At 36.5% G+C, this 22179-nt stretch overlaps 1 protein-coding gene across 2 annotated transcripts in view; it reads left to right on the top strand.

The window, feature by feature from the left end:
- The first annotated feature begins 12200 nt into the window (after positions 1–12200).
- LOC141398716 (uncharacterized) overlaps positions 12201–22179 on the top strand; it is a 96079-nt gene continuing 86100 nt past the window's right edge. The window contains exons 1-2 of one of the 2 annotated variants that reach the window (XM_073976305.1): positions 12201–12450; positions 18339–18843. The gene's annotated coding sequence lies outside the window, so the exon portion shown is untranslated. Of the gene's footprint in view, positions 12451–18338; positions 18844–22179 lie in introns of those variants that run through there. The other variant, XM_073976306.1, reaches the window with a different exon arrangement.

Raw genomic sequence — 22179 nt, forward strand, 5'->3', positions numbered from 1 at the left:
TATGTATATCTATACTCAATGTTTGTAAACAAACAAAATGTTGTGGTCATGTTTTATATAAATATTATGTCGGATTGTATTACTTAAAACTATTATTAAATAAATATGAACTTACAATTTTGTTAATTAGATGTTTTCATGTTGTGATTCAGATCCATTCCGTTTTCGCCTTTGTATTTCCTGAAATAAAAGAAGATTAAGTGTATTTATTTAGTGTGTAATTCTTTTAGTAAAACGAAAACAAGTAAAAAAGCGTCAGTCGGTTTTGCCGATAGAGATATGTACATATATACTCAGCCTGTGTGAATTGAAACGAATCGAATACCGGCTTCGCAACCAAAATCCTTTCCCCCAATAATTAGGTAACTGGGGGTTTTCGGATGTTGTGGCCCTTTGAGGAGCACGGAGAATGTACCTGAAGAAATGGATGACTATGTCGATCCATTTATTCCTCCCCTACCCGAAAAATCGATATGGTCCTTTTTCGAACTCAAACTAACTTGGAATAAAATATTACGAAGGCCGGACCGACACACATACGGGAAACGTGGGTCAAAAGATACTCAAAATACGAAAATCGCGTTTATAAAACAAACTGTTGGTAAACAGTACCCTGACCCTTTTCCCCATTCGTTATGGTCATCCGCAACTTTCTGTGGTTGCATGATATACCTCGTCTTTCATAGATATCTTTTATGACAAACTCAACTTTCAATGGTGAAAAACTACATGATGCGAATGTTTGCGGACCATAGTTACTTTTGATGTTTTATGCGCTACTGAAATCATTAAAACCTTTAAATTTGGAATAATTTAGGTAAAACAATTTTAAAAAATTAAAAAAATATGTTGGCAACACTTATTTTTGATCTGTCTTATAGCCGGGACTCTTATCAGACTATCAAAACTTTATCAGACTAAATCAAAACTTTTGATAAATGTTTGCCCCATTCGGAAAAATCACGGTTGCCAACACTAATTTTTGATCGGTCTTATAGCCGGGACTCTTATTCATCAGACTAGACCTATGGTCTAGTGGACTTTTTTGCTCAGTTCAAGCCCAGGAATCAAAAACGCGAAAGGCCCATTAAGGTTTTCAAATCGTCCCGGCCTAGTATACATATATTCTACCCCCAGTAGCATAAAGGCTAAGGGTATAAAAATCGTAATAATTCTTACAAACGTGCAAAAAGTTCTTAGATGGTATATGGTAACATGGGGCGCCTTCGCCACTGGGGCGGCTACGACATCGCTGATTTTCTCGCAAACTACAAATGATAGAAAAATTCCGTTAAAGGCAAAATTGTGAGTTTAATGAAGATCTATCATCTCCCAAAAGTTGGCACTTGTGTCATCGGTATGATAGCGGACGCATGTGGTTTTGTGTTTTCAGGGTATTGGGAAAAATAATTATGGTAGGTATGTTATGTGATATCTCCTTTACCTTTTGTGATATCAAAAACATATTATGCCGCTAAAAGACATCTACTGAAGATTATAAATCCAAATAATTCGCATGAAAAAATCAATTACAAATGTCAATATAGTAATATTATGAAATATGTAAGGGGTGGGTCGCCTACGCCATGATAGGGGTGTGGTGGATTAATGTTAGAAATTTGTAATGTTTAACTTAAATTCTTTATGCCATAGATATACCACATATAATGTGAAGTTAAAATCAAATATTTTCCAAAACTTATCTTGTTTTAGTTATATTATGATTGTTGTACCTAAATTCAGAAGTAAGTACTTCATTTAACCGCTAGAATCGGTTACTTTTTGTGAATTTTAAAATCATTTTTGATTATTCAATGACAACATGTTTCTTTTTAGCATAATGTTGATATTTAAGGAATTATGCTGAATTAAAGTTTTAGAGTCCCTTGGAGAATGTTCAATATCGATGGCGAAGCCTCCCCACCCATGGGACAGCTTTCTAGACATTTTGTAAATTCTCAAAAATAATATTTTAAAAACAGTATTATAAACATTTATATATCAAAACTTATAGTCAAGATATGCTAATATTTGTACCAAAAATAATATTTGAAAAAACATGAACGGTGTCGGTATGAGAACATTTTGAACAAAAACGTGGCGAAGGCGCCCCTTGTTACCATATATCGTATAATTCTTCCGGTACCTCAAAATGTTCACTTAAGTTCGTGGATTGTTTCATCCTTCATTGTATCTATTACAACGATATATTTTCCATATTTCCCTCTATAATAGCCCGTCTGGACTAAAAGGTTCACTGTTCATGACATCTACCCCAAAAACGCTGCAAATTTCCGAAACTTCTCTTGACACCTAGAAAAATTATAATCATTTATTTAGTTTCATCCGTTTACCAAATTCTTATACCCTGCACCACTATGCGGGGAGGGTATTATAAGATGGTTTTGGTCCAAAAGTTTGTAACACATCGCAATAATGGTAGTATTTAATCTTTAGGCCAAAATACTTATATATACCAAAGTGAATGTGTCGACTACTGGTAACAATTTCGATCGGGGTTTGATGTGGGTCCCAGATTCGGGGATCCAAATGGGACAACAAATTATGTGCAGAGAAAAAAACTTTAAAACTCTAAAAATTATTTTTAATATATATCTGAAGAAATTTTATTTTTTAAGAAATTTTCAAATGGAGCCAAAATGGCCTAACCCACAGTTCGTATCAATATAGTTCTTTTAAATGGATCCCAAAATGGCCTAAGCCACTTTATTATACCCTCAGCATTTATGCTAACGAGGGTATATACACTTTCATACGGGAAAAATGTGCCTCATCGAAATAATGGTTTTAGACCCCAAGTATGTTTGGACGAAATGTGTTTTAGACAATTTAGAGTCGATTGAGCAATGTCCGTCCGTCTGTCTGTCTGTCTGGCTGGAGCGCACGATAACTCTCGAACGGATAAACCGATTCGGTTCAAATTTTGGCTTTCGTAATATTTTACCCAAACTTAGTTTAAGTTCGAAGATGGGCTATATCGGTCCACTCCTTCCGGTACCTTCCCCACAAAAGTTCGAAAATGTTCGGAATATTTGTGTGCACGATAACTCTTGAAGCGAGTAACCGAATTAGTCCATATTTTGCCCATCGTGAAATGTGTACCAGGCTTAGATAAGGTTTCAATATGGACTCAATCGGTCCACTCCTTCGGGTACCTTCCACACAAAATTTTGGAAAAGTTCAGTTTAGGGCCATCTCTCGAATCGCTTTGATTTTTGTTTTAGCAACTTGTATTCACTACCCTTCATACGACGCTACAAGTTTTATCAGAGGCAAGTCCATACTTCCTGAGAAAATAGCCTGAAAGTTGCCAAACAAACCCTATGACACCGTGTGAGGTGGTTGGAGCGCAAGATAACTCTCGAACGGATCTGCGGATCCAAAATTTGGCCTTAGTAATATTTTGTCCAAACAGAGTTTAAGTTTGATGATAAACCATATCGGTCCACTCCTTCAGGTACCTCCCCAACAAAAGTTCAAAAATGTTCGGAAAAATTTTTCGTACTGTAACTCATGAAGTGGCCGAATTGATATATACTTTACACATCCTAATATATCTGCCGGATATAGATCAGGTTCAAATATGGACTATATTTGTCCACTCCATCCGGTACCTCCCACAAAAAATGTCGGATAAGTTCACTTTAAGACCTGATATCGATTCACTTTGATTTTTGTTGAAGCAACTTGCATTCGTTGCCTCAATTAAGATGGCAAATATTTTTTAGGGGCAAGTCCATAATTCTTGAGCAAAAACCCCCTATGGCACCATATGTTGTGGCTGGAGATCCACTTCCATAATGGTCAATGTCGATCCATTCCTTTTAGTATCTCCTCCGCAAAGCTTTTGATATTTAACCTTAATCAACATTTTTGTCGGTTCAAACGCCCAAAATTGTTAAAACCCCCTAAATACATACGGATTTTGGGGAAAAAAATTGTTTAAATATACACAGGCTGGGGTATATCTCTGTCGGCAAAGCCGACTGATACTTTTTTCCTTGTTTTTTAATAACCGTTCTTCCTCCATTGGAATACCCAACTTGAACCTAAAATCCTTGCATATGAATAAAACTTTGAATTTTCTCCACATAAGTTGTTACTATAAGTTGGTTTTGGCCCAAAAGTTTGTAACACATTGAAATAATCCGAGACTTATATATACCAAAATAAATGTCTCGTCAGTAGTGGAATTCTGTAACTCATTTTTCGAGTTACCGACAAAAATCGGTAAAATGAAAAGTCAAAATTATGAATTCAAAGTATCAATAAAAGTTGATAACACTGTTGCTATCGGTAAGACTTAGCGACAACTTTATTTTTGTTGTTAACCTACCGAAAATTTTCGTTAATTACCGAAATTATAAGCATTTTAATTTTACCGATTTTTGTCGGTAACTGAAAAAATGAGTTACAGAATTCCACTACAGGTCGCAATTTTGAACGGATCATCACGAAATTTTGAGGAAGAAGGCTATTGATTTTGGTGATGGTCAGATAACATTCATGTGGAGAAAAATTCAACGTTTTATTCTTATGATAATATATCCGCTTCTAGTAAGGGTATTCCAAAAGCAAAGACTCATGAAGTGGCCGAATTGATATATACTTTACACATCCTAATATATCTGCCGGATATAGATCAGGTTCAAATATGGACTATATTTGTCCACTCCATCCGGTACCTCCCACAAAAAATTTCGGATAAGTTCACTTTAAGACCTGATATCGATTCACTTTGATTTTTGTTGAAGCAACTTGCATTCGTTGCCTCAATTAAGATGGCAAATATTTTTTAGGGGCAAGTCCATAATTCTTGAGCAAAAACCCCCTATGGCACCATATGTTGTGGCTGGAGATCCACTTCCATAATGGTCAATGTCGATCCATTCCTTTTAGTATCTCCTCCGCAAAGCTTTTGATATTTAACCTTAATCAACATTTTTGTCGGTTCAAACGCCCAAAATTGTTAAAACCCCCTAAATACATACGGATTTTGGGGAAAAAAATTGTTTAAATATACACAGGCTGAGGGTATATCTCTGTCGGCAAAGCCGACTGATACTTTTTTCCTTGTTTTTTAATAACCGTTCTTCCTCCATTGGAATACCCAACTTGAACCTAAAATCCTTGCATATGAATAAAACTTTGAATTTTCTCCACATAAGTTGTTACTATAAGTTGGTTTTGGCCCAAAAGTTTGTAACACATTGAAATAATCCGAGACTTATATATACCAAAATAAATGTCTCGTCAGTAGTGGAATTCTGTAACTCATTTTTCGAGTTACCGACAAAAATCGGTAAAATGAAAAGTCAAAATTATGAATTCAAAGTATCAATAAAAGTTGATAACACTGTTGCTATCGGTAAGACTTAGCGACAACTTTATTTTTGTTGTTAACCTACCGAAAATTTTCGTTAATTACCGAAATTATAAGCATTTTAATTTTACCGATTTTTGTCGGTAACTGAAAAAATGAGTTACAGAATTCCACTACAGGTCGCAATTTTGAACGGATCATCACGAAATTTTGAGGAAGAAGGCTATTGATTTTGGTGATGGTCAGATAACATTCATGTGGAGAAAAATTCAACGTTTTATTCTTATGATAATATATCCGCTTCTAGTAAGGGTATTCCAAAAGCAAAGACCGTCAATGGAAAAAGAAACGATCACATTTACAATGAATCAAAAAAATGGAAAAGGTAGATGTACGCCATCCTACATCTATCCAGCTTTTCCATTTTTTATTTCTGTTGTACTGAAAAAATATTCCAGCTTTGATCAGGTGCATATCTACAAAACTGACTTATATTAATGAAGACACTCTGAGCTTTAAATTAATCCCAGTTGCTTTACCAAAAGTGGTAAAATACTAGAAATATAGAAATATTTTCAATATGTGGAATTTTATTTCCAATGCGGATATCTCTACTTCTTTTGAACATATTCAAATGGGAGAGCTTGATAGTGAAACTGGGCCACCATAGCCTTGGTATTAACCATATTAGCTGACATTGATGGTAAAATATCAGAGTTATTGCAAAATACGCCAAGCTATCCCAATGTGACTATTTTGAAGTATTTATAACATTTCGAAATTAAATTAAACCTTTTTCAAATTAAATGAACACTTGTCCAAATTATTCTGAACATTGAAATCGGTCCTTATTTTGATTCAGCTCCCATCCAAGTCCATAGCTAAAATTGTACTGATTTTAAATTTTTAAAAAAAATGTGGTTATTTGGAAGCTATGTCCATTTGAATTCACTAACAAAGAATTGGACCCAATTTCATGTTGTTCAAATTGCACTCCGTGGACAAAAGCGTGTAACACATAAAACCACAATAAATATTTATTGCTATTTAACTACATATCTATTTAACCCCAATTTGTATGTTTTTAATTCGCATCGTGTACTATCAATTAAAAATACATTTTGTTTCATTTTATTAACAATTTATTTAAATTTTCTAAAAATCTTTTGCACTAAAAAATGTTGCAGTTGAAAGAGTATAACTGGGTGAATGTTGAAGTGAAAGACAAAAGTAGAAGTAGTGATTTGATTTGAGAAAACATTTCACATGTTGATTATTTGATATTTTGACCGCGGAAATAGTAATGGAACGAACAAGTGATCAATCATTTCAAAACTCGGAAATATAAATGAAATCGGAGGTAGTGGATATCGATTCTTAGACTATGGAATTAATGTTCGGTATCGGTTCGTTCTTATGTTATATTTCTCTTTAAGGTATTTTGCTAATTTCGGAAGCCTTGTCCTTACATAAAAAGTCCACGATGTATAATATATTCCCAAAATTGTCATATCGCCAAAATATGAAGCTTTTAGAGGCGTTTATAAGAATTTTGAGTTCTCAGTGAATGAAAAGATTTTTATACCCTCAGCATTTATGCTAACGAGGGTATATACACACTTGCATACGGCCAAAATGTGCATCATCGTAATAATGGTTTTAGACCACAAGTAAAGGGTGTTTCTTTAAGCCCGATAGAACTTGCAATTGTAAAAAATAACACAAAAAATTAAATTGTAATCAAATTTTTTTTTTATTCGAAAGATCAACATTGACATTTGAAAATGATTTCGGGCATATGGGCACGGCGGCTGTTCTTGACGAAGTGCATTCTGGACGTCCAATTTTTGGCCACTTTTCGAGCTCTGCTGGCCGTATGTCACGAATAACACGAACAATGCTGGCCTCCAAGGCATCAATTGTTGCTGGTTTATCAGCATAAACCAGTGACTTCACGTAGCCCCACAGGAAATAATCGAGAGGTGTCGAATCGCACGACCTTGGAGACCAATTGACAGGTCCACTTCTCGAAATCAACTTATCGCCAAATTTTGATTTCAATAAGTCGATGGTTGCGTTCGCCGTATGGCACGTAGCGCCATCCTGTTGAAACCACATCTCCTCCGGATCAATGTCATCCATATTTTCAAACAAAAAATCATTGATCATGGTGCGGTAACGATCTCCATTGACCGTAACGCGAGCTCCGGCCTCATTTTTGAAGAAATAAGGTCCGATGATGCCACCAGCGTGAAAACCGCACCATACGGTGCATTTTTCTGGATGTAATGGAGTCTGTAGGGTCTCTTGTGGATTGGTCTCACTCCATATGCGGCAATTTTGCTTATTAACAAACCCGTTAAGCCAAAAATGCGCCTAATCGCTGAACACAATTTTTCGTCTATAAGTTGCGCGAATCGACGACTGATTTTCAAAGTAAATTTGGATAATTTCGTAGCGTTGTTCAAGCGTGTGTCTATTCATGATGATTTGTCAGAGTATACTGAAACAAATAAAAAAAAAGTTTCATCAAAATTTAATTTTTTGTGTTACTTTTTACAATTTAAAGTTCTATCTAGCTTAAAAAAACACCCGTTATGTTTGGATGAAATGTGTTTCAGACAATTTGGAGTTGATTTAGCCATGTCCTCCGTCTGTCTGCCTGGCTGGAGCGCACGATAACTCTCGAACGGATCAATCGATTCGGTCCAAAATAGGGCTTTCGTAATATTTTGTCCAAACTTAGTTTAAGTACAAAGATGGGTTATATCGGTCCACTCCTTCCGGTACCTCCCCACAAAAATTCGAAAATGTTCCGAAATTTTGTGCGCACCTATTTGATCCATACTTTGCACATCGTGAAATTTCTACCAGACTTAGATGGCGTCCAAATATGGGCTCAATCGGTCCACTCTTTCGGGTACCTCCCATACAAAATTTCGAAAAAGTTCCGTTTAGGAACAGCTCTCGAATCGCTTTGATTTTTGTTGTAACAACTTGCATTCTCTGCCCCCTATACGACGGTACAAGTTTCATCAGGGGCAAGTCCATACTTCCTGAGAAAATAGCCTGAAAGGTGAAAAACCCTATGGCACCGTGTGTATTGGTCAGAGCGCCAAATACCTCTTAAACAGACAAAATAAGATAAGCCATATAGGTCTACTCCTTTAGGTACCTTCCCCACAAAAGTTCGAAAATGTTCGGAAAAATTGTGCGCATGATAACTCTTGAAGGGAATGACCGATGTAGTCCATACATTGCACATCTTAATATACATATCTACCAGATATATGTAGATCAAGTTCGAATATGGACTACATTTGTCCACTCCTTTGGGTACCCATCATACAAATTTCGGATAAATTCACTTTAAGACCTGGGGCTGGATTCTTGTTCTATGAAAATTTAAAATGAAAAATATTTCCTTTATATTTTTTTCATTTGACAGTTTTTCTCCTTTATAAAAGTTTTCATTTCACATTTCCATAGAAACAGAATTGAGCCCCTGCTCTCTAATTACTGTGATTTTTTATACCCTCAGCATTTAAGCCTTAGTAATATTTTGTCCCAACATAGTTTAAGTTCGAAGATAAGCCATATCGGTCCACTCCTTCAGGTACCTCCCCCACAAAAGTTCAAAAATGGTCGGAAAAATTGTTCGGACGGTAACTCTTGAAGGGAGTGGCCGAATTGTTCCATACTTTACACATCCTAATATATCTACCAGATATAGATCAGGTTCAAATATGGTCTATATTTGTCCACTCCATCCGGTACCTCCCACACAAATTTTCGGATAAGTTCACTTTAAGACCTGCAATCGAAAAACATTGATTTTTGTTGAAGCAACTTGCATTCGCTGCCTCAATTACGATGGTAAAAGTTTTTCAGGGGCAAGTCCATACTTCTTGAGCAAACAGCCCGAAGCGTGTAAAAACCCCCTATGGCACCATATGTAGTTGCTGAAGATCCACTTTCATAATGGTCAATGTCGATACATTCCTTTAAGTATCTCCTCCCCAAAACTTTTGATCTTTAATCCTAATCAACATTTTTGTCGGTTCAAATATCCACAATTTTTAAAACCCCCTAAATACATATGTTTTTTGGGAAAACATTGTTTCAATATACACAGGCTGAGGGTATATCTCTGTCAGCAAAGCTGACTGATACTTTTTTACTTGTTTTGAAGCAACTTGCATTCGCTGCCTCAATTACGACAGTAAAAGTTCGTTCAGGGGCAAGTCCATACTTCTTGAGAAAACAGCCCGAAAGTTGTAAAAACCCCTACGGCGCACAATGGTTCAGGAATCGATTTTCCTGACCAAAAATCAAAATTTTGTTTTGTCAAAGATATTTAATTTCTATATGGGATTCGATAGTAAACATATTGAAACTAAGGAAACCAAAAAATTAGGCCCAAATATTGGAAGGTGTGGGCGTGGCGTGCCCCTAAAGACGAGCATTTTCCCCATTTTTGGGAAATATGTAATTTTTGCAAATGTCAGGAGAAAGACGAAGCTATTTCTCTGAAACTACAGTTATTGTGTTCGTTGTTTTTTTTTTATAAGGTAGGTAGGATTGTGGCCTTTAAAAATCGTTTTAGTAAATTACCGTAGCGTTTACACAACATGATCTATTTTTCCTCGGGTACTAAATTTTATGAAATTCCAAATTTAGTGGACTAGAACTTTTGTGGAACAACATGGAACAAAGTTCTGTTTTCACAGAAAGATGCCCAAAAGTCTCCTCTTCCAGCCCATATTTACTTTTGTACCCGTCCCGTTCCGTCTGTTTAACGCTTTTTTCAATTTATTGAAATTACATGGGTAAAAATGTGTGTTTTTCTATACTGTTTCCATATGAATTACAGTTTTTTTACACAAATTACAACTTTTTTGAGTATATGAGTTTTTATACGAGTTATATAAGTTTTATTAAAACCCAAGGAGATTTTTTTTTTTAATTTTTGAAAAAATTTAAATTTTTTTGGTAAAATTATTTTTACAAATTTTTGAAAAAAAAATTCTACATTTTTTAGATTTTTTTGGTAATTATTTTGTTTATTTGTTGGTGTTTGACCATCTTTAATACATAGGAATATATAAAAACCACAAAAACACTCATATTTTAATGAAAAATAGTTAAAAAAAATCAAAAGTTTAAGTTTGACCTTGAATTTCTCTGCAACTACCAGACCGAACTTGACCGCTTATAATTCGTCTGAAAGCTGATTGTGTTATCTGTCTAACAAAAAAAAATTATGAATATATCTCTATCCGTTCAAAAGTTACAGAATTTTGACCAGGAAAAAACTATTCTGAACCACTGTGCGGCGCCGTATATAGTGGCTGGAGAGTTCGAACCGAATTTTGCGTTCGTCCACACTTTGGGTATCGTAATATTTCTTCGACTATTAAATGAAATTTTAAGGTGTTGCTTATAGGTCCACTCCTTTCGGTACCTCCCCCACAAAAGTTCGAAAATATTCGCTACAATGGTACGCGCGATATCTCATACACGTAGGAACCCATTCGGTCCAAACTTTTGATCTCTAAATATTTCGTTTACGTTAAAATGTGGGCCCTATCGGTCCAATCCTTGGTACCAATGTTAACATTTTTGTGTGGTTAAGGGTCTTTTCGTGAACCCTTTGGAAAATTTTACTGATGGTTTTCCTAATGGCCCTGTTTACAGCGATATTATGTTTTTCTTGGGAAAGTATGGTACAAATGTCCTATCTATAGATATCCTCGGCAAATGTGTGAGCTTTTATCAAAATTTTGTAAAGCCCCCTAAATACATAAGTTTTTTTGGGAAAAAAACTGTTTCAATCCACCCATGCTGAGGGTATATCTCTGGTTTTTTTCTTTTTTGTTCTTTTTTTGCTTGTATAAGAATAAATAATGTTTTTGCATAAGAATCATATTTTAGGTGAACTCAGATACAGAAAACATTGATCTTTGCAGACAAAAACAAAATAAAAACAATTGATATTCTTTCCATGACAATTAACAAACATGATTCATATTAATGCTGTAACTTTTTCCACATCATTATCCTATTGCCACGAACATTCTTCCAGAAAACAGGTGTGAACCAGACAAAATTCTGTCTATTCGTCCAACACAAAAATGTCTACATTATTGTCTACGATGTGAAAAAAGACCGGAATAACCAATTCCAAGTTGATGACCAACGATTAGTAGAAACCGGCAAGCAAATCAAAACAAATAACACAAATGTCATTCACTTCCAAGGATTCAGCATGGAGGTATTCATTCTGCTGCTCAGTGGCATCGGATTCGAATGCATATTAAAAACGACAAATTATTGGAACCACACTCTCAAGTTCAGAATCAGTCTGTGCTGATGCACAAAACACCTTGATGAAATGCAGCAAACGAACGGACGGCGAATGAACGGCGGCTACGGCATACAGCGTGGCGTTACATCGGCCAACGTTCAATTGTCGAACAGCTACGCATTACGCATAAGTAATGTGTGTCTGTCTGTCCGCTTGGTCAATAGTAGTAAGGTTTATTAAAAAAAATTCAAAAATTGGAAAATGAAAAAATAAAAATAAACTCTCTGCATGAGTAAGAGAGTATGTAAGGTAATGGACATTCCTTTCGTATGCACAACTGCTGCCAATATTCGTTTAAAATTTTTTTGTTGCTGTAGGTTTCATTGAACAGCAAAACGAAAGCAAAGAACCCCAAAAAGACCACAACAACAGTCTTGGTGTCTAGGCTCCTCGAAGCTACTACCATTCGATTCCATTATTATCCAACAATTGTCACAAACCAACAGCAACGAACGCACTTAATGCAGTTCATCGTCATTTGCGTGCGTTCAGTTTAACGGTGATACTCGGAGTGACAACGCGCAGGCGCACAGAACCATAACAAAGTCGCGTCTTGAACTTGTAATACTGACACTGAGTGACTGACACAAACACGGGCTTAGTTGGCTTAGTGTGCGAAAAATACAAAAAAACGAATAAGCCGTCACAAAATACTGTAACGCGATACCGATAGAAAATCTAAGCAAATCAAGAAAAAGTACAGTGATTAAAATATACCAACAAATACAATACAAGTGTGGTTAGTAAAAATAATGAAATTATAACGGTTCTTAAACAAAAAATGGGAATAAAGCTGTCTGCGGAAAACTAAAATCATTAAATTTACAAAAAAAGTATACATTTTAATGTTACTGTAGTGAATTAAGGAAAATTATTTTTCGAATTTATAAAAAATAGCGCATATTTTTTATTTGCTTTAATAGGAATTAAAGGACTAATTTTTTTCTAAAATTATGTTGAACATTCAACGTCTTCCATAATATTAAGATATGGATAGAGGAATATTTTAAATCTATAAGCCAGGGACGTAGGAAGGTCGGGGGGACCTTGACCAAAAATCATGAAAATTAAAAATTTTGTGTAGCGTTACGTAAAGCTATTTTAGAGGTTTTTTAGTTGATTTTATATGCAATATTGACACAAAGTATATATATTCAATAGGGAGAGCTTACAAATTTTAGATACTAGTCCTTGGATGTTTAGAGGTGAAAATTAACCATATCCGCCCACTTCTGCCCGGTATTTTGAAGTTTTTAACCAAATTCTTCTGCTAGCCAATGAAATTCTTCTTTTTATTTCACAACTGATGTCCTTAGTTGTGTTTACGGCGGTGCCGAGGTAGACGAAGTCTTCTACTACCTCAAAATTATAGGAACCAACGTCAACAGTTGGCCCGATCTCTATGGACGCATTGCGCGTCGACACTATCAACTTCGCCTTCCCGCCGTTTAGCGTCAGCAGATTCTCCTTCGACCTTCATAAAGCTATCTATTACTTCTTTGACTGATCGTCCCATGATGTCTATATCATCAGCATAAGCAATTAACGTGTGGCTATTGGTGTAGATTGTGCCACTTCTTTTGACATTTGCCTCTCGAATAACCTTTTCCAGCAGGATATTGAAAAGATCACACGAGAGGCTGTCACCTTGCCAGAAACCTCTTTTGGTACAAAATTCTTCGGAGAGGTTTTTTCCTATTTTAACTGGGGATCTCGTGTCAGTTAAAGTCATTTTACAAAGCCGAATGAGCTTTGCGGGGATACCAAACTCAGACATGGCCTGGAATACCTTTGAACGTAGTGGGCTGTCGAAGGCTGCTTTATAATCGACAAAAAGGTGGTAGGTGTCCATCTGCATCTCAGGGGTCATCTCCAGGATTTGCCGCAGGGTAAATATCTGGTCAATGGTGGACTTGCCAGGTCTACAGCCGCATTGGTATGACCCAATTATCTCGTCGACCATAGGCTTTAGTCGTTCGCACAATATCCCTGACACGATCTTCTAGCCAATCGGGAGTAGACTTATGCCTCTATAGTTAGAGCATACAGTCTTCTTTTGGACGGGGCACAGGATACTCAGGTTCCAATCGTCGGGTACTCGTTCTTCCTGGCAGATGGTGCTAACTAGCTGATGAATACACTTTATCAGCGTGTCGCCTCCGATTTTGAACAGCTCGGCTGGTAAGCCATCGGCTCCTGCTGCCTTATTATTCTTCGGCCGGTTTATTGCTGTCTTTACCTCATTTTGGCTGGGCGGTATACATTCAATACCATCTTCTGGGATTGGATCTGTGGTATCTTCGTCGTCTTCGCTGGATACCAACAGGTTTGAAAAATGCTCTTTCCATATCCTGAGCACACTATCTGTATCAGTTACCAAATTACCTTGCTGGTCTCTACAGGAGGAGGTGCCTGTACCAAAACCATCAGTTTGATGCTTCACTCTTTGGTAGAACTTTCGGAAACTAGGGGTTCTTAAATCAATTTTGTTGTTCCAACTTATTTCTATTTTATAATTAATTTCTCGTTAGATAAGAGCTTACTGACCAAGATGCTTTTTGAAAAAGGAAAGCCGACGATACGAACCCACACAACCACCACTGTGTGACATGACATGTTTCGCCTTTGGTGTAGGAAGGCTCCTCAGACACATCGATTGTGGGGCGGAGCCGCCCTTGTTTCCTCTTCCAAATGCAATTTGTTTTTTACAAAGTTGAATTTTTTGTTCAAATCTTTGTATGGTTTTCATGACAAACGCTTAGCGTAGCCCTTGAAAGTTATGAGTTTGGTTCTGAACACAACACATTTTTCCACACAAAACTGTTGAACATTTGTGTGGGTGGTACCACAAGGATTGGACAGATAGGGCCCAAATTGGAAGATAAACTAAGTTTCGACAATATTTAGAGATCCAAAGTTTGGACCAAATCGCGTACCATTTTAGCGAATATTTTCGAACTTTGTTGGGGGAGGTAGCGGAAGTAATGGACCTATAAGCACCACATTCGAATTACATCTAATATTCGAAGAAATATTACAATATCCAAAATGTGGAGAAACGCAGTATTCGGTTCGAGCTCTCCAACCACTACATATGGTGCCTTAGGGGTTTTTTTCACAATTTTCGGGCTGTTTTCTCAAGAAGTATGGACTTGCCCATGAAAAAATTTTACCGTCGTAATTGAGACAGCGAATGCAAGTTGCTTCAAGAAAATCAAAGTATTTCGAGAGCAGGTCTGAAAGTGAACTTATCCGTAATTTTGTCCCGAAGGAGTGGACAAACATAATCCATATTCGAACCTGATCTATATCTGGTAGACATATTAGGATGTGTAAAGTATGGGCTAAATCGGTCACTCCCATCAAGAGTTATCGTGCGAACAATTTTTCCGAACTATTTTGAACTTTTGTGGGGGGGTACCTCAAGGAGTGGACCGATATGGCTTATCTTCGAACTTAAACTATGTTTGGACAAAATATTACGAAGGCCAAATTTTGGACCAAATCGGTTGATCCGTTCGAGAGTTGTCTTGCGCTCCAACCACTACCAACGGCGTCGTAGGGGTTTTTGCATCTTTTAGGCTATTTTCTCAGGAAGTATGGACTTGCCCTTAATGAGACATTTACCTTCGTAATAAATACAAATCGCTACAACAAAAATCAAAGAGATTCGAGAACAGGTCCTAAACTGAACTTTTCCGAAATTTTGTGTGGGAGGTACCAGAAGGAGTGGACCGATTGAGTCCATACTAAAACCTCATTTAAGTCTGGTAGAAATTTCATGATGTGCAAAGTATGGATCTAATCGATTACTCCCTTCAAGAGTTATAGTGAGCGCAAATTTTTCGAATATTTCCGAACTTTTGTGGGTGAGGTACCGGAAGGAGTGGACCGATATAACCCATCTTCGTACTTAAACTAAGCTTGGACAAAATATTACGAAATCCAAATTTTGGACCAAATCGGTTCATCCGTTCGAGAGTTATCGTGCGCACCAGCCAGCCAGACAGACGGACGGACATTGCTCAATCGACTCCAAATTGTCTGAAACACATTTCGTCTAAACATACTTGGGTTCTAAAACCATTATTTCGATGAGGCACATTTTGCCCGTACGAAAGTGTATATACCCCGTTAGCATAAATGCTGAGGGTATAAAAATTTCAATCGGGTTTGCCGACAGAGATATACCATCAGCCTGTGTGAGTTGAGACTTTTATCTATACACAATATATAGTCTGTGAGTTTCACTTTTATGGAGAAAAGACTAGAAAGAATGGACCGACATAGTCCATTTTGGAATTCGACCTAATTTTGGAATTCATTCCTTTTGATAGAGTTCCTGCCAAGGCGCCATTTTAGTTGGACACCGTATGATTTAGAACTTTTGGGTCATTATGTCAGTAAGCATGGACTTACTGACGAAAATAGAATGGCTGTAAACAACACCGCAAGGAGTACCATTGGTCAACATGTCCAGTGGATCCTCAAACAGCCCTTAAACTGCACTTATGTTTGTTGAAGGAAGTGTCCGAAGATGTTGTCCCATATAGACCCTCTTGGTACTTGATATACACATGAATGTCTGGAAGTGATTTTAGAATGTTCATATTGTCGGTGAAATCGGATATTTGAAATTTTGAGGTACCTGAAGGACCGACCGATTCAAACAAGTGAGCAAAGGCTATAGTCGGGACTGGGCCGACCATGTGATACCCTACACCACTGTCCCAATGCATAAGCTTTTCACTAGTAAACATTTGTTTTAGGGAATATAATTCGAATATCACCAAACATAATATGCCTCTTTCTCTCTGGGCAACCAAAATTTCGTGACCATCCGATCAAAATTGCGACCAGAAGCGTGACTGCAAAAAAATGGAAGAATTGGATGCATAACCGACTATTGCGGTATCTCCCTTGTTTGACCACCTTCGCCAACCTACTTTACACCAATGTAACGGTAATATTTTCTTCTTCCATTGACAGGCTTTGCTGTTGGAATACTCGATATATTCACAAGGAATTTTGTATAAGAAAAAACCCTTGAATTTTCTCCACATAAGCTTTTTGCTTATTCCGACTCCTGAATATTATCCGACCATCACAAAACTTAATAGGTTTCTTCCTCCGTGGGACCCGCATCAACTCCCAAAAATTCGTGACGATCCGATCAAAATTGCTACCTGTAGCGTGGTTACAAAAAAATTGGAAAATAAGATGCATTACCGACTATTGCGATATCTCTGTTGTTTGACCACCTACGAGAACCTACTGATATCTTCTACTTTCCTTGACAGGTTTTGCTTTTGATATAACTCTTAAAGTAACAGAGATATTGACTTTGAAATAAAACGTGGACCCCTAAATACTGTCCGACCATCATCACAATCAACAGGATTTTTCCTCTGTAGGACCCCCATTAACCCCCAAAATTTCCGTGACGATCCGATCAAAATTGTTACCAGTAGCGCGATTTCGGAAAAAAAAATTAAAAAATGGGATGTATTACGACTATTGCTATATCCTCCATTATTTGGCCACCTACGCAAACCCTACTTTGCAACATTGTAAAGCTGGGTTATTCTACTTTCATAGTCAGCCAATTCTGTGATATGATTACAATCGCAAAATTGAAAAGTTGGGTTGTATTAGCGACTATTGCGATATCTTCGTTTGTTTGACCACCTACGACAATAATATACATCATTTTAAAGGTGATATTTTCTACTTTCATTACCAGGTTTTGCTTTTGATATACCTCTTATAGATGCGGACATATTCGCTTTGAAATAAAAACTTGACTTTTTTCCAAATAAGTTTTTTGGGCATTCCGAGCCCTAAATGTTATCCGACCATCACTAAAATCAATAGGCTTCTTTCCCTCCGGGACCCTCATCAGCACACACAATTTAGTGACGATCCGATCAAAATTGCGACCTGTAGCGTGATTACAAGGTTTAGATGGACAGACGGACGGACACACACAGCCAGATCGACTCAGCTCGTCGAGACAATCATTTTTGGTATATATAAGTATGGGTCTACGACCATTATTTCGATGCGTTACAAACTTTTTGGCCAAAACCAACTTATAATACCGTCCTTTTGACATAATGGTCCAAAAGCTCTAAGTTAAACGGTGACCAATTGAAATGACTGGTGGGTGCGATATCTAACAAAAATAACGACCCATTCCTTGAGGCACCTCTTAAGCAAAAACACCAATTCGACCACTTTTTGTCTATAGACGTCCACCAGACTACAACTGCTATTTAAAATAGGTCTAATTATACCTTTGAATAGCCAGTGTGTCATCCTAGGACAGGTTGACCAACGTCAGAGAGCTCTCACTGGTCTTTCCTAGATAGGTTTGCATTTCAATATTGTAAGTCTCCCTTTCCTTTGATATATTTTGTTCAAATATTATTTGGAATATGTTTAGGTTCAGTACAAAGTTTTGAACTGAACGTAAATTTATCCAACCCATATCATGGAAGAATCAGGGTTTACTTACTTTTACTTTACTTTTAAAACTTATTTTATTACCATTGCACCCACTGTGTTCTCAAACACAGCAGCTAAAATCTACAAAATCAAATTTCTTATTTATTTTCTTTACTAAAGAAGGCAAACACACACACGCACGCATACATAAAGAGAAACATAATAATCGCATATAACGAAAACAGCCACTAAACGACGAACGAACAAGTTGTTGTCGTCGTGCGTGTTTATGTGTAATTATCGATATTCTTCGTGTTTATTAATTTTAATACGACAACCGACAAGAATATCCCAGCATTGGAATCGGAAATTGAAAACACGAAGAGTTTCAAACAAAAATTTCGCGCAACATTCGCAGGAGCATCAGAACGTTGCGGTTGCGCAAACATAAAACAACGTGTAACGGGCGCACACGGCGAACAGCAAATTGAAAGCGTATCGAAACGAATTTCAAATTGAGCTAAAAAAGGAACTTCTTAAAGGAAAGTTCTAAAAAAACGAATAATAAAAAACACAAAAAATAGTTCACAGTGATTGTGATTTGTGAGACGAAACAAATAAACAACAAACATAGTGAAGAGAATTGTGAAAGAAATATCCTAAAGGAATTTTTAATAAAGCAAAGGTAAAAAATAGTGCATTAAAATAAAATTAAAAAAACACACATACATATTTTTATTATTATATAACAATGAAGAAATACATCCTTGAAATGCCATGCACATAAGAAACAAAAATAAAAATTTCAAAAAGAAAAAATAAAAATATTGAAATTAAATTTTGTAAGTGATTGAGAAGTCATATTGAAGGTATCTGTTATTCAAAGTCAAACGCCTTTTTTGGAACTCTGCATGAGTAGTTTTTGGTCACCAGCCAAGTCAGTTATTTATCCATTTACCAATGAGCGGTGCTGGAGGTGGTGGTCACCATTTACTCCACCACTACTAAGAATAAGTGACTGAGTGACTGATCGAGTGAGTGAGTGGGTAAGCGAATACCAGTCTAGCAACCAACAAATTGTGAATCCTGCTTTGAATTTTTAATTAATTATTGTTATTACTTTTCGAATCTTGTGTCCCACCGACCAGCTGTCTTCTTCAACAATGCTTCAAAATTCGACGAATTGAAAAAAAAACATTTACTTTATTTGGCCACCAGCAGAAATTTTTGCTGGTGTTGGTAAATAAACCGAATTCAAATACAATATTTGTTTAAATGTACTGTGGCGATTCCATGATATATTATTTAAATGATTCTTTTATATTGTCTTCTTTTATATTGTCTTCTTCTATATTGTCGTTCTTTATTCTAAAAGAAAAACACAAACCATGTTTTGTTTACATTTGTTTTGCAATGGTTAAGGAACTCATAAAATTACATTCACACACATATGGATCAATGGAATTCGTAACAATACTTCCTTGTTTCAGAACGAACGAATTGCAGAAGTTTCGTATTAGCGACTGTCACGTTTCTCTTTATACTCTGAATAAATCATTTGTAATTCTGTATTGTATAATCGTTTAAAGGGAAGAAATCTGTTCTCCGGGTATAAGGACTTGTTGTCGTCTCACGTTTGTCGTGTTGAAACAAAACACCTTTCATAACTCTAAACAAGTGGGAAAAGGCTATAGTCGGTACGGGGCCGACTATGTGATACCCTACACCACTACCTCTGTGCATAATCTTTTCACTCGAAAACATTTCTTTTAGGGAGATACGAAAGTTTTCACCTATACGGCTTTTATACCAAATGACTTAAGGCGAACTGAACCAAAATAATTAATATTTAATTTTATATTTGACTACTATCGACATCACCAACATCAACAGGCTTCTATCTCTGTGAGAAAATTTCGTGATGATCCGATCAAAATTCCGACCTGTAGTGTGATATCAGAAAAAGTGGAAAAAAGGGATGCATTGCCGACTATTGCGATATCTCTATTATTTGACAACCTACGCCAACCTACTTTGCATAATTTTAAAGATTCGATTTTCTACTTTCTTAGTCAGGCTTTGCTTTTAGAAGGTCCCCAACCAAAGGTGTGATATCCGTCATTATTATTAAAATCGCAAAAATGAAAAGTTGGGTTCTATTAACGACTAATGCGATATCTTCGTTGTTTGACCACCTACGACAACCTACGTTACATCGTTATAAAGGTGAAAGTGGAAAATCTTCATTGTCAGGTTTTGATTTTTGTATACCCCTTATAGACTCTGAGATATTTGCATTGGAATAAAATGTTGGATTTTTCTCCAAATAAATTTTTTGCTCATTACGACCCCTAAATATTATCCGACCATGACCAAAATCAATAGGCTTCTTCTCCTGTGAGACCCCCACTAACCCTCGAAATTTCGTGACGATCCGATCAAAATTGCGACCTGTAGCGTGATTTCCAAAAAATGGAAAAATGGGATGTATTAACGACTATTGCGATATCTCCGTTAGTAGGTCACCTACGCCGACCTAGTTTGCATCATTGTAAAGACGGGATCTACTACTTTCATAGTCAGGCTTTGCTTTTTGAAAGTCCCCAACCAAAGCTGTGATATTCGTCATTATAATTAAAATCGCAAAAATGAAAATTTGGGTTTTATTTGCTACTATTGTGATATCTTCGTTGTTTGATCACCTACGAGAACCTGCGTTACTTCATTAGAAAGGTGATATTTTCTTCTTTCATTGTCAGCATTTGCTTTTGGTATACCCCATATAGAAGCTGAGACATTCGCTTTGGAAAATAACGTTGTATTTTTTTGCAAATAAGTTTTTTGCCCATTACGACCCCTAAATATTATCCGACCATCACCAAAATCAATAGGCTTCTTCTCCTGTGAGACCCCCACTAACCCTCAAATTTTCGTGACGATCCGATCAAAATTGCGACCTGTAGCGTGATTTCCAAAAAAAATTAAAAATGGGATGTATTACCGACTATTGCGATATCTCCATTATTTGGTTACCTACGCCGACCTAGTTTGCATCATTGTAAAGATGGGATCTTCTACTTTCATAGTCAGGCTTTGTTTTTGGAAAGTTTCCAACCAAAGCTGTGATATTCGTCATTATAATTAAAATCGCAAAAATGAAAATTTGGGTTTTATTTGCTGCTATTGCGATATCTTCGTTGTTTGATCACCTACGAGAACCTGCGTTACATCATTAGAAAGGTGATATTTTCTACTTTCATTGTCAGCATTTGCTTTTGGTATACCCCATATAGAAGCTGAGATATTTGCTTTGGAAAAAAACGTTGTCTTTTTGTCCACATAAGTTTTTTGCGCATTCCGACCCCTAAATATTATCCGACCATCACCAAAATCAATAGGCTTCTTCCCCTCCGGCACCCCCATCAACATCCAAAATTTCGTGACGATCCGATCAAAATTTCGACCTGTAGCGTGATTACAAGGTTTAGATGGACAGACGGACAGACGGACAGACGGACGGACTGACGGACGGACACACATAGCCAGATCGACTCAGCTCGTCGAGACATTCATTTTGGTATATATAAGTATGTGTCTACGACCATTATTTCGTTGCGTTACAAACTTTTTGGCCAAAACTAACTTATAATACCCTCCCCACAAAGTGGTGTAGGGTATAAAAAAAAAACAAATAAAACAAAACCAAAAAAACTTTAAGGACGAAAATTAACATTAGATATTACAGTATATAGTTGATCTAATAACAAGTATGAAAGTATCAGTCATCTGTGACGGAGAAATACCCTCAGCCTTTGACCAAAAAAGAAGCAAACATTATAATTATACCATATACAAAATATATTGATTTTGTACAACGAGTTTGCTTCAAATATCTGGAATCTGAAGGTACCGTAATGTGGAGCTATACCAACTCATTGACATATCTATATCAAAAATGTTTAGTAAGAAAACTTCTGGATTCATAAAAAATTATAAATATTAAATTACGTTAAACTAAGTT

Source organism: Musca autumnalis, unplaced genomic scaffold (assembly GCF_047663935.1).
Source record: "Musca autumnalis isolate F117 unplaced genomic scaffold, ASM4766393v1 scaffold_3, whole genome shotgun sequence".
In the NCBI taxonomy this organism is placed as follows: domain Eukaryota; kingdom Metazoa; phylum Arthropoda; class Insecta; order Diptera; family Muscidae; genus Musca; species Musca autumnalis.